Source organism: Symphalangus syndactylus, chromosome 3 (assembly GCF_028878055.3).
Source record: "Symphalangus syndactylus isolate Jambi chromosome 3, NHGRI_mSymSyn1-v2.1_pri, whole genome shotgun sequence".
Lineage (NCBI taxonomy): Eukaryota > Metazoa > Chordata > Mammalia > Primates > Hylobatidae > Symphalangus > Symphalangus syndactylus.
Genome location: NC_072425.2, coordinates 108,710,355 through 108,722,833, shown reverse-complemented (window position 1 = coordinate 108,722,833; position 12,479 = coordinate 108,710,355). Strand labels below are relative to the sequence as shown.

Sequence of the window (12,479 nt, the reverse complement as noted above, 5' to 3'; positions counted from 1 at the left end):
CTGTGGTAAACAATGGGTATAAAACTGAATATGGTGTGATTCTCATCCTCAAAGAGTTTACCAGATAACTCAAGAAGCAGATAAACATTTAATTATAGTTTTAGATGGTAAGTTGAGTGTAGTATCGAGTTATGGAGGAAGGACTTTGAAGTTAGTTGAGGGCTGGGGAGCTATTATCGTGGACCTTGATAGAGAAAACAACTTTTAAGCTGATACTTGAATGACTAGTAGGAGTTACCCTTTTCAGGAGATGCTGGTAGGGTGGAGGAGACAACATTCTAGGAGCTTTAGTAGTTTAGTGGGCGGGGCTGAGTTATAAGTGATAGGCTGTGAAGAGATGAATGCTGGTCTTAGCAGGGACTTTTCCTTAGAGCTGAGAACCTTAAGAAGGTTTTAAAATAGAATCGGACAAGATCAGATTTGCCTTTTAATAAAGTTAATTTGGTTATAGTAGAGAAAATTCAGTTGGGGGTGGGATCTGGAAGCAAGGGCCACCTATTAAGGAGTTTATCTAATTCATTAAAATCTATTCCAGTATTAGTCAAATATCTCTTGAGCACCTGTGTAAATACAATGTGGCGGAATGCAGAGGTATGTAAAACATATAATTCCTATTTTCAAGGAGTTTGTATTTTAAAATAACTGAGAACTACGTAACAACAATATGAGGCAGTATACTAATGTTATGGCTTCTGTCTTATGAAATGAGAGCAAATAAGGCTAGAATTAAGACTTGAAGCCAAAAGATCTTCATGGCTACAAAGCCCATATTCTTTCTAGGTATGCTACACTGCTTCCCATGGCACTTATTACCGCTTGATTTATTATCTGTATGTTACCTCAGAACCCTTGTGACATAAGATTAGAGTACAATTAAAATGATTTTCAACTTGAAATACCAAGTATCATATGATCTCCACTCTGGCTTTCTCCAGGTGGTCTCTGTTGGATGGAATATAACCAGAAAAATAAATGTTGGGTTAGAAAAATTGTCACAAGGGGCTGGCCAGGCTCTGTGGCTCACGTCTGTAATCCCAGCACTTTGAGAGGCCGAGGCGTGTGGCTCACCTGAGGTCAAGAGTTCGAGACCAGCCTGGCCAACATGGTGAATCCCTGTCTCTACTAAAAATACAAAAATTAGCTGGGCGTCGCAGTGCATGCCTGTAATTCTAGCTACTCAGGAGTCTGAGACAGGAGAATTGCTTGAACCTGAGAGGCGGAGGTTGCAGTGAGCCGAGAAGATCGCCTGACTGCACTCCAGCCTGGGAGACAGAGCAAGACTCTGTCTCAAAAAGAAAAAAGAAAAAAAGAAAAGAAAAATTGTTGCAATGAAGAAGTCATTATGAACAGTCTTGAGATTAGTTTCTGTGAAACTTAGTATTGCACTGATAGGACAGTGGGGGACAAGATGTGCCATGTCATTAGATAGCTAGATAGCATACTTATTAATTTAAGGTTCTTTTTTCTGTATTTATAAGTAGAGCAAGGAATGAAAAAAGGGCATGCACTACTGCCAATAAATAAAGAATTGGTGGTTTTTGGTTATGTATTTGCTTTTATTTCCAGAAAGCAATTATAAAAATAAGGATTATTGTAGCCAGACGCAGTGGCTCACGCCTGTAATCCCAACACTTTGGGAGCCTGAGGCGGGTGTATCACCAGAGGTTGGGAGTTCGAGACCAGCCTGACCAACATGGAGAAACCCCGTCTCCACTAAAAATAGAAAATTAGCTGAGCATGGTGGCACATGCCTGTAATCCCGGCTACTCAGGAGGCTGAGGCAGGAGAATCACTTGAACCCTGGAGGTGGAGGTTGCCGTGAGCAGAGATTGTGCCATTGCGCTCCAGCCTGGGCAACAAGAGTGAAACTCCGTCTCAAAAAAATAAAATAAAATAAAATAAAATAAAGATTATTCTATCTTTCAACCATTCTAACTCTTAAATCTGTTAAACCAACTATTGAGACTCAGGCCTTGTAAAGATGGCTAATTTATTCTTGATCTTTCTCTATTTCTGTAAAAGGTGTGTTTGCCATGTGGTGACATTTTCTTACCTGTATGTTGATGCATTTGAGTAATCTTCTGAGAGTCTTCCTTGCTCTGAAATGTGACTTGACATGATATCTACAGAATTACTTAAAAAATTAGGATATGATATTCTGATTTGAAAAACATTACTTTTCTTATAAAATAGGAAGAAGTAAAAAGGGAGAATAAATGTTGGGCTGATAATTTGGTATTATAGGATGAGGAGAAACAGGGAAACTCAGAGGGGATACTTATCTTTTAACTACTCAAAAACTCTGAATGTGGATTAAATGTCAGATGCATAAGGCAAGAGAAAATGAAAAATAATAAGGTTCCAGTTCAGGAATTTTATAGTCTAGTAGTCTTTTCTACTGATAATCCTTGAGAGAATTGAGTGTTAATGCCCTAAGCCAGAGGTTCTCAAAGTTAATGTGTATCACACTCACCTGGAATGCTTGTTAAAATGCAGATTGCTGGGCCTCACCCCCCCAAGTTTCTAATTCAGTAAGTCTGAATGGGATCTGAGAGTGTTCATTTCTAACAAGTTCCCAAGTTGGCTGCCAATTGCTGTTGTCTTTTGTATGAAATTAATTTGTTTCTCTCCTATGTCTTAGAATGGTACTGGTTATATACAATCATTGGGATAATTTTAGAAATAGTTCCTCAAATCATTTTTCTGTGTTCTTTGCTTTATTTGAGAAATGCTGACGGAGAAACTTAGATAATTTTTTTTAAAAAATTGATGAAATTAATTATAATTCCATACCTCAGCTCATAAGAGAAGGTAAAAACAAAATTGAATAGACATAGAAAAATTAATCTGGCAGCCATTTGCAGGATGGGTTGGAATGGGAAAGGACAGAGTGTAGGTTCTCTCATCCATCTGCTATCTAGATTATGATTTAAATAATCATAAAAGAGATCTCTCCATTTGGAATTTTTTGCCCTTAGATGGAAGTAGCATCAACCACACATCAAAGGCCAGGTTTTTTGTTTGTTTTTTGGAGTTTTTTTTTTTTTTTTTTTTTTTTGAGACAGAGTCTGGTTTTATTACCCAGGGTGGAGTACAGTGGCGCGATCTTGGCTCACTGCAACCTCTGCCTCCCGGGCTCCAATGATCCTCATGTCTCAGCTTCCTGAGTAGCTGGGACCACAGATGCATGCCACCACACCTGGCTAATTTTTGTGTATTTTTGGTGGAGATGGGGTTTTGTCATGTTGCCCAGGCTGGTCTCGGACTCCTGAGCTCAAGCGAGCCACCCGCCTCAGTCTTCCAAAGTGCTGGGATTACAGGCGTGAGCCACTGCACCTGGCCAAGGACCAGTTTTAAATATAGCACATGCCATAATGTCCATGTGCCAGGTTGTAACCTAAAAATTGTATAGTATTTGACTTTCTCCGTGGTTCTTACCACCTTCCTTATCAATACTCTTTACGTCTTGTTGTAGTTTCTGTATACTTCTGTCTCCCTAATTGGATTTCTGCCTTTTTTTGTATTCAATTTTATATCTGTATATTAAATAATTTATGATTTTGAAGTCTAGATGGGATGGGCAGGATGAAAATCTCTGCATTTTAAATCTGGAAAAATAAATCTGAAAAAAGGAAATTATCAGGGGATTTATATCTTTGTAAACTTTTGTTACAGCAATTTAATAGCATGTGTAAATTGTCAACTACCAGGTTGTATCTCCACCCTAGACCTCACATTTCAGCTTCAGACTAGTATATCCTTTTGCCTACGTGATGCCTAATAAGCTTCTCAAATGTAACTTGTTCAAATATAAGCAGATTTTCCCCCACATGCCCAAACCTCACCTCCCGCAGTCTTCCTCTCTCAGTAGTGGTAACCCCTTGCTTCCAGGTGCTCATGCCAGGACCTTGGAGTCATTCTTATTTTTGTCTTCTCTCTCACTTCTGCTTCCAATCTGTCAGCAAATTTTTTGGTTCTTACCTTCAGAGCACATCAAGAATCCGACTAAGAATTCACCACCATCACTGCTACCTCCTGCCTTTAAGCCACCATCACCTTGTACTTGGATTAGTGCAGCCACTTCCTAAATGATCTGCTTCTAGCCTTTCTTCTCACCCCCATTAGTCTTCTTAACAGACAGCTAGGCTAGACCTGTTAAATGTAAGTCTGGTCATTTCACTTCTCTGCTAAAAACCTTCCACTGACTTCCCCTTTTACCGGGAATAAAAGGGTAGTGATTTACAGTGACCTTCAAGACCCTGCCTACACAGTTGCCTGCCCCTATTACTTCTCTTGAGTTCATATCCTACTAGTTTCTTCCTTACTCTCTATGCTACAGTAACACTGGCCTCCTTTTTGTTCCTCGAACACATAGGGTATGCTCCTGTGCATGCACTGGCTGTTTCCTCTATCTGGAATACTCTTTCCCCTAGATACCACATGGCTCACTACATCACCTTCTTTAGCTCGTTGATGAAACGTCACTTTGGGCTTGGCTGGTGGCTCACCTGTAATCCCAACACTTTGGGAGGCTGAAGCAGGAGAATTCACTTGAGTCCAGGAATTCAAGACTAGCCTGGGCAACGTGGTGAGACCTCCTCTCTACAAAAGGTAAACTAAATTAGCTGGGCGTGATGGTACATGGCGGTAGCCCCAGCTGCTCAGGAGGAGGCTGAAGTAGGAGAATCACTTGAGCCGGGGAGGCTGAGGGTGTAATGAGTCATGATTGTGCCACTTTACTCCAGCATGAGTCACAGAGTGAGACCCTGTCTCAAAAAAAAAAAAAAAAAAAAAAGTCACTTTGGTAAGGCCTTTGCTGACTACCCTTTTAGGCATTGCAGCACCACAAAACTCTCCTTGCTGGCTTTATTTGAGAAAGAAACAAAAAGCAGTGATTTTAGTTTATTTTGTTCCTGCTGCATTCCCCTTCTCCTACAATAATGCCTAGCACATGATAGGTGGTTGATAAATAGTTGTTGCAGGAGTTTATTATTTTAGCTGTCAAGAAGAGTATTCCTTTCCTTTCCTCTGAGAAGTACACTTGGAAAAATCCTGTAACTCTAGCATAGGCTACCAGTTATTGACTTCCAACATTTACTCTGCTTTCCTTTTTCTAAAATTGATAAAGTCCTACACCTCTCTTGTTTGGATTTGAAATTACTATGTTTTTTGTTTGTTTTGTTTTGTTTTGTTTTGTTTGGCAACATACTACCCCTGGCATAAATCCTTTCATTCTCTCTAAGGTATTTGAGTTACTAATTGCTATCATTGACTGTGATGATTCCTAACACTTGTAGCGATATTTTGGTATGCATTTTTCTTTGAGATGACTTTATGTTATGATTTATAACTTTAAAGCCATAGCTTTTTTTCATATTCTCCAAGAAATGTTAATACCTCTTTCTTCCTTTAAGCCTAGATTGAGAGTATTGTTCCTGTTTTGATTTTTGAGGGTTTTGTTCATTTTAGTATTTTTGTGTAGCTAATGCTTAATAACTGCGTGAATTGGAGGAGTTAGGTTCCACGGAAGCACCTTGCTCTCTTACTCAAACTTGAATTTTATGTACTTGCTATGGAAGTCATATGCTTCAGATATTTCATTTCAGATATTTTGCGCTATTGTCAGATCATGTTTTGAATCTTGTCCTAACTTTTCTATTTGAAAGAGTCATTGTAGCACTTAACGTTCATCCTGCTGCCATTTCTTCAGGATGTAGGGAAGCACAGTGACTCTAATCTCACTTCGTCATATCTTAAAAGAGATAGGTGTTACAGGCTGTTAGACTCTGCCCTTCATTACTTCATTAAGATATACGGAAAATAAGTGAATTCAAAGACATTAAGTCAAATACATAGGATTCAGGTTCTTATTTCTGATGTTGGAGAGGTTCTAGTCTCAGACTAGATCTATGGCCTTGGCAACAGACAGTAGACATGGGAGCTCTTAACTCCCTCTTAAATGTAACTGTTGTATTTTGTTGCTATGGCAATAGAATGTGCTCAATGCTAAGATTCCATATCTATAGCTGAAGATGTATGCAGTATAAATTAATTCTTTTTCTCATATCCAAGCCAGGACTTGAATGTCAACATGCATAGTAATAGGGGCTTTGCTGAGAAAACAGATACGGCTACATGACTTAAGATACCCTGTAGGAAAAAAAGCCTAGGTTCAAAGATAAACACAACTTTACCCAAAATAGTGATAAATTAGAACCAACTTAAATGTAAAGCAAAAACTGAATTATCTGTATAGCAGAATTTGATTATTATTAAAATGTGTCCAAGGGACAGTTAATCAAATGGAGAAATGTTCATGAGAAAGTTAAGTACAAAAGAAAAGATTCTAAGTATATAGCATTGTCTGGTTCTGCAATTAAAAGAAGGCTATATACATACAGGAAAGAGAAGAAGAAAATATACCAATATGTTAACACTGATTAATTCAGGAATTGGAGATTATAATGATCTTTTTATTTTCTTCTTTATACTTTTCCATATAATTTCCAGTTTAGATAACTATCTATAATTTTATTATTTTTAAAAGAAAGAAAAAAGATTTTAGAAACAGATACAGCTGTGTGATTCTAGGCAAGTTAATTAGTGATCACAGTGATGATGGCTACATTTTACTGAGTACCTACTATTTAACAAACATTGTGTGTATTTTACACATTTTGTCACCCTTACTTCATAATGGCCAAGCAAGGGAGGCCTAATTGTCTACCTTTACATATTGGAAAAAAGACTTAAAAACTTTAAGTAGCTTGTAAGCTAGTAAGTTGTAGAGCCAGGATTCAAACCAAGATTTGTGTTCGTAATTTTCTCAATATACTATCAGGTCTTTCCAAAATGATTAAACTTCCAAAACCTGTGATTTCTTATTGTAAAATGCAGGCAGGATTGTATGGGAATGAAATGACAGGAGGTATGTAAACCACAGGATTAGGTTTTTACACATGTATTCTTCAAGCTTTATTATTAAATATGTTCATTTAACAACATTATCTAAGATTTAATTCTGTAATATTAAACCTGTAAGTTGCATTTCTTCAAAGAAGAGCAATGTTAATCCATTGGTTAACATTTTGTCCTGTTTTTGTGTTTACACAGTACAGTTTTACAGTCAGTTTTTGAAAGCTTGGATTACATAAAGATAAATGATAGTGTGTTAAAAGAGGTAAAGCTTGTATTTCCCACTTTCCTTAAAACATGTCTTAACAAACCTGATATTTTGCTGGGGTTTGAAGGGACCTCTGTTCCTTACTTGAGTTCTGAACCATGTGAGTAGCCAAAATAGTAAAGCATATCCAGTTTTTTCTTCCCAGATTAGTTAATATCCCTAGGGTAGCTAAAGGTCAGGAATATTATTGCAAATGGAAAAGAAATATTACTGTCAATACCTCTCTCAAGTTTCATACTTTCGTTTAGAAGTTAGTGTAAAAAAGTTGCTGAAACACCAAAGTATGATAGATTGGGTTCTGGCTGATAGTTACCATTATAATCATCAAAATACATACATGCATACATGTATAGATTACTTACTCTTATGTTCGGTGTTACGCTGTTGCTTATGGGTATAATGAGCACACTTCCCAGAATATCCAGGACAAGTATGATTTCAAGTATTATTTAATACACTTGGTCTCTGTTAATTATGTGTCTTAATTTGGGATTTGGAAAATATGGACAGTATTATCTGTGGGAAATATAAAGAAGTATAAAACCATTGCCCACAAGTTTACAATTTGACTGGACAAATAAAATACTCCTTAAGACAGTGAACATGTAAAAATTTTTTTCATGTGTTATGTCTATTGCACAGTGTTCCATTGTATGATTAACCATCACTTATTTTATCTATCCTAGTGATGAACACCTAGAGTATTCTTCATTTTTAAGAAACAAACTTCAGGATAGTGTTTTTCGTTGGTTTTTTTTTTTTTTTTTTCTGGAAGCGAAAAGGAGGGAAAGGGATTGTAGCAGAGGGAAAACCTAAGTTACATGTTTAAAAAAATTAGAAATTTTACAATTATGGGGAAAGAGGCAATGGCATTATGGACATGAAATAAATTAATGTTAACCATAGTAACAATTCAGAGGAGGAGGAGAATATTTTCAGGAATCAATCTTTCATTTGTCAATAAATTTTTTTTTTTTTTTTTTTAAATTTTGAGACACAGTCTTGCCCTGTCACCCAGGCTGGAGTGCAGTGGCGTGCTCTCAGCTCACCACAACCTCCGCCTCCCGGGTTTAAGCAATTCTTGTGCCTCAGCCTCCAGAGTAGCTGAGACTATAGATGCGTGCCACCACGCCTGGCTAATTTTTTTTTTTTTTGTATTTTTAGTAGAGACAGGGTTTCTCCATGTTGACCAGGCTGGTCTCGAACTCCTGGCCTCAAGTGAACTGCCTACCTTGGCTTCCCAAAGTGCTGGGATTACAGGCATGAGCCACTGTGCCCAGTCTCATTTGTCAATAAATATTTATTAAGTTTTTTAATGTGCCAAAATGCTAGGTGCTATTGTTATACCTGTGAATAAAACAATTATGGTCTCTGCCCTTAGCAAACTTATAACCTAGTAGGATAGACAAACACTAAACATATGAATAAATCAAATTTATAACAAATGATTTGAAGGGATACATAGATTCAGTGATAGAGAATAATGTGATAACAGGATTAAAGACCAATATATAGGGTGTTCAAAGAAAGTATCTCTGAGAACATGATATTTTTTATTTTATTTTAGAGATGGTCTTGTTCTGCTGCCCAGGAGAGAGTTCAGTGGTGCTATCATATCTCACTATAACTTCAAAATCCTGGTCTGAATCTATCTTCCTGCCTTCCTTCTTCCCAAGTTGCTAGGACTACATGTGTGCACCACTATACCTGGCTCATTTTTTTCACATTTTGTAGAGATGGAGTCTTGCTGTGTTACCCAGGCTGAACTGCTGGCCTCAAGCAATCTTACCATCTCCCAAAGCACTGGAATTACAGGTATAAACCACTACCCCCAGTGAAGGACATGATATTTAAGACAAAGTTGGAAGGATAAGAAGATGTTAAAGCCTAAGAATTGAGGAGGGAGTAATGATAAGAATATTTCAGGCCGAAGGAAGTGCGTATGCAAAAGCCCTAAGGGTTAAAAGAAAAAAAAAAGGAAAAAGAGTTGATATATTCATGGAGCAAAAAAGGGGCCAGTGTAGCTGGAGCATACTAAGCACAACGTGGGAGGAATTTGAATACTATTCTGATGCAGCTTCAAGCCATTGAATTATGCTGTAAAGCAAAACATAACTATTGTCTGGCTGCTGTGTGGAAAATAGATTGTAGTGATGAGAGGGCAAAAGTAGAAATGGACAAATGAATGAAGCTGTTGAAGTTGTTAGGGTAAGAGGTGAAGGTGACCTGAGCTGGGATTACCCAAGAGATGGGAAGGTTTGGTCATATTCATAATATATTTTCAGACTAAGAAAAGACTGAAGGATGAGTTTTCTGTTATTGGCCTGAGGGAGCAGGTGACAATGTCATTTATGAGATGCATAAGATTGGAGGAAGAATAGGTTGGTGGAAAGGATCAAAAGAATTGAGGTAACCAGTTACATCTCTAGTACAAGATGTCAAGTAGGCACTGTTACAGGAGTCTGGATTTCAGAACAGAGGTCAATAGTTCAGAAGTTAGGAATCATCAGTATATGTGGTATTTAAACTCCTAAAACAGAATGAGATCAACCAGGGGAAAATGTAGTTGAAGAAGTAGGTGTGGGGCTTAGGAGCAAGCTCAGAGGACCTCCAACATTTAGACACCAGATAAATTCCATCAGGAATCTGAGAACTAGGTGTCCAGTGAGGCTGGAGGAAAGACAGGAGGTCCTGGTATCTTGGTAGCTGAAACAGGGAAGTATTTCAGAAAGGAGGAGGAGAGAACATTTGTTCAGAAGGCTGCTAAGAGTTCAGATAGGATGAAAGTAGGAGAAAATATACTGGATTCTGTGATATGATCAGCGTCCAGTTAAGTGACAGAAACCACAAAGTAATTGGAAAGGGAAAGTTTAATATAAAGAATTATTTACTATAACAGATTACCTACTGAGGGGAAAAGAGAACTCTAAAGAATATGTATATATATGTAGCAGATATAGGGAGCAACCATTACCACTAGGCCTGAGGCAGAGCACCCAAGGAAGGAACAAATCTGAAAGAGGCCCCCCTCCACCACCCCTGGACTGAGATTCAGAGATCATTGGAAAGGGCATAGCTATGGCCCTTGGGATGGCAGAGAAGTTCTCTGGGGTGCTGCACTTAAAGAACTTACCTGTAGAAAACCCTCATCTGAGGGGCCAGGGAAAACAGCTCATGGGAAGTGCTCCACCAGCAGAACTCACTGGGGGCACTGTGTACTGCCTGGAAAGCTATCTTCTTGGGTGCTGGGGGAAAAAACTGTAGACCTCTCTGGGAGTCCACTCATGGGGGTGATACGTGCTTAGAAGCCATCCTCCAGGATCCCAAGAGAAGTTGCCGACAGGAAGGTATCATTCATTATTAGTATCCACACACAGCAGAAGCCTACTGAGAGAAACAGAGCAAAACCAGGAAAAGAATCCTTTCTCCTGTAGTGTCCCTCCCATATCCTCTACTGACAAAGTTTAACAGCATGACAGCCAGCAAAGGAAAGTAGTTTCCAATGCCCACCTTCATTATAGTGCAGCGGGTAATGGAGGATGAATTTTGAGTTGAGAGGCAATAAGTTGACAGTTGGCACACATGGGATATTGCTATTGATCTTGATAAACAGTCAGGGAGTGGTGAGAATAGAAGCCAGATTGCAGTGAGTTGAAGAGCAAATGGGAAATGATTAATGGAACAGATATGTAAACAACTCTTTCGAGAAGAAGATTTACTGTTAGGTAGAGCAGAGTCAAGGTGTAGTAGCGACGTGTGGGATATTTGTGGAGTTTTTGTTTCATTTATATTTTTTAGAATGTAAGAAACTTTTTGAATATACATACATACATAAAAACATACAAATCAAGAATACAGCTCAATAAATATTCACAAAGTGAACACAACTATGTCATTAGCGTCCAGATCTAGATATAGAGAAATGTAACTAGTACCCCAGAAGCCTTCCCTCGTCCATCCAGTAAAAATTGTGTCTCCCTAGAGTAACTATTATCATGACTTCAACAACACAGTTTTACCATTGTGGTTCTTCATATAAGTTGAATCATGTAGTATATGCTAGTCTGTGTCTTTTCATTCATTCTACTCCTAAATGATATATATACTTCTAAAAATCTCCATAGAGATTTTTATTTGTCTTGTATATCTTTGTTTACACTGTGATCATGAAGATGTTCCTTCATGTTTTCTTCTGAAAGCATTATTGTTTTACCTTTCACATATACATCTGCAGTTCATCTGGAATTTGACTTTGGTGTGTATTTTTTCCTTGTGGATGTGCAGTTGACCATGCGTCTGTTGAGAAGACCATCGTTTAAGCCAGGAGATTTTTTTTTTTTTTTTTTTTGAGACAGAGTCTCACTCTGTCACCCAGGCACCCAGGCTGGAGTGCAGTGGCGCGATCTTGGCTCACTGCAAGCTCCGCCTCCCGGGGTCACGCCATTCTCCTGCCTCAGACTCTCCAAGTAGCTGGGACTACAGGCGCCTGCCACCACGCCTGGCTAATTTTTTGTATTTTTAGTAGAGACGGGGTTTCACCGTGGTCTCGATCTCCTGACCTCGTGATCCACCCGCCTCGGCCTCCCAAAGTGCTGGGATTACAAGCGTGAGCCACTGCGCCCGACCTCATTCTACTCCTAAATGATATATATACTCCTAAAAATCTCCATAGAGATTTTTATTTGTCTTGTATATCTTTGTTTACGCTGTGATCATGAAGATGTTCCTTCATGTTTTCTTCTGAAAGCATTATTGTTTTACCTTTCACATATACATCTGCAGTTCATCTGGAATTTGACTTTGGTGTGTATTTTTTCCTTGTGGATGTGCAGTTGACCATGCGTCTGTTGAGAAGACCATCGTTTAAGCCAGGAGATTTTTTAATGATAGAAAATAACAGAATATGTTTGCATGTTAATAGGTGATCTAGGCCTTTATCATTCTCTAGATTCTAGGGAAATGGTGGTATAGGAATGGGTTAAGATAAATGAGATAACATAATTTTTGGAAAGGAAGGAAAGGTTTTTGAAAAGGAAGGGATCTATTGCATAAAGAGAACATACGCCTTTGCTTCTAAAGATGTGTACTTTCATTGTGATAGGTAGAAGAGAAAAACGAGTTCAAGTACAGATTGGTTTGCAAACTTGACTATGAGGAGAGGAAAAAATTCTTTTTGTATACTTTTGTTTTATTTATGAGCTAAAGATGGGTCCTGAGAAGATACGTCAAGAAGGAAAGGGTTTCTTTGCACATGGATATTTAGTTGTTTCAGTACCATTTGTTGAAAAACCTATTC

At 38.3% G+C, this 12,479-nt stretch overlaps 1 protein-coding gene across 6 annotated transcripts in view; it reads left to right on the top strand.

Moving 5' to 3' along the window:
- The window catches only part of ANKIB1 (ankyrin repeat and IBR domain containing 1), a 164,810-nt gene that overhangs the window by 9,823 nt on the left and 142,508 nt on the right, over window positions 1–12,479 (top strand). The window contains exon 1 of one of the 6 annotated variants that reach the window (XM_063636353.1): window positions 8,427–8,998. The exons of the other annotated variants lie outside the window; for them this stretch is intronic. The gene's annotated coding sequence lies outside the window, so the exon portion shown is untranslated. Of the gene's footprint in view, window positions 1–8,426; window positions 8,999–12,479 lie in introns of those variants that run through there. 6 annotated transcript variants of the gene reach the window in all.